The sequence below is a fragment of the Echinops telfairi genome, unplaced genomic scaffold (assembly GCF_000313985.2).
Source record: "Echinops telfairi isolate 266 unplaced genomic scaffold, ASM31398v2 ScPeMD7_7468;HRSCAF=8506_0, whole genome shotgun sequence".
Lineage (NCBI taxonomy): Eukaryota > Metazoa > Chordata > Mammalia > Afrosoricida > Tenrecidae > Echinops > Echinops telfairi.
Window position 1 is genome coordinate 86,356,055 of NW_022111369.1, and position 1,142 is coordinate 86,357,196.

Genomic DNA, 1,142 nt, shown 5'->3' on the forward strand with positions numbered 1-1,142 from the left:
AAAAAGAAAACCAATGACCCCTACAAGAATAAATTAATTAAAAGAAGAAAAATTTTAAAAAGAATGAAAAACCTGTAAATAGATCAAGGTCTGATTTTTTATCTCTAGGCATGTCCTTCAATCACGTCCTATGGGGAGCCATGTTCTGGTCCCAGAGTCTATCCTTTGTACTCCCTCGGGGGCTCCCTGCTCTGCTCCCACAGTTGCTCTGCCACACGTTTTTAGTGGTTTGTCTCAGTGTCACAGGGTCAGTCCAGGCCAGTCCCAACATGAATCTCCAGTGTTGTCCCCCTTAGGGCCCTTGGCCAGCAAGGGATGCTGTGTCTCATAGTGGGATCAGCCATAATGTCCACTCTGTGCAATGGCTGTTCAGAGAGGGGATATTGACCTCCAGGCCTGGTTGGCCAGGATGTGCTCCACTCTCTCTTCCTCCCCCTTCCTTTGCTCCCATGTGCTCTGATCAGACATGCCCCTCTCCCATAGCTGCAGCTTCAGGGCTGTCCTCTAGCTGATATGGGTGAAAAGCCCTCAGGCCCCTCCACTGGCTCCCCACTCCTTGCCTGCATGCTGCATTCCTCTGACACTAGCTTTAAGTCTGGTCTCTCTTTCCCTGTGGAGACATAAACAATACCCTCCCTTTGGGTGGGTCAGTGCCCTATTCCCCCCAAACACACCTTTTTTTCTTTCCCTTTTCCTCCATCCCCACCCCATTTATAGTTGGGTACCATATGTACCCTTGGATTTGGTCTGGCCCCTGCCATACTACCTGGATCTCACCCCTGGAGTGTTTGTATACAGTAGCTTTATCCCTGTGCCCCTTTGGCATTTACTTTTCTGTTCTTTCTTTTATTTCTACATAAACTTACCTCAGCAGACTCATGTTATACTTGTCCTCTGTGCTTGGCTTACTTCACTTAGCATAATTTCTTCCAGTTCTTCCCATGCGGCGATATGCTTCATACGTTCATCACTGCTTTTTAGCGATGCATAGTACTCCATTGTATGTATGTACCACAGTTTTTTAATCCATTAGTCTGATGATGGAAATTGTTTTTTTTCTTTTTTAACATTTTATTAGGGGCTCATACAACTGTTATCCCAATCCATACACACATCAATTGTGTAAAGCGCATTTGTACATC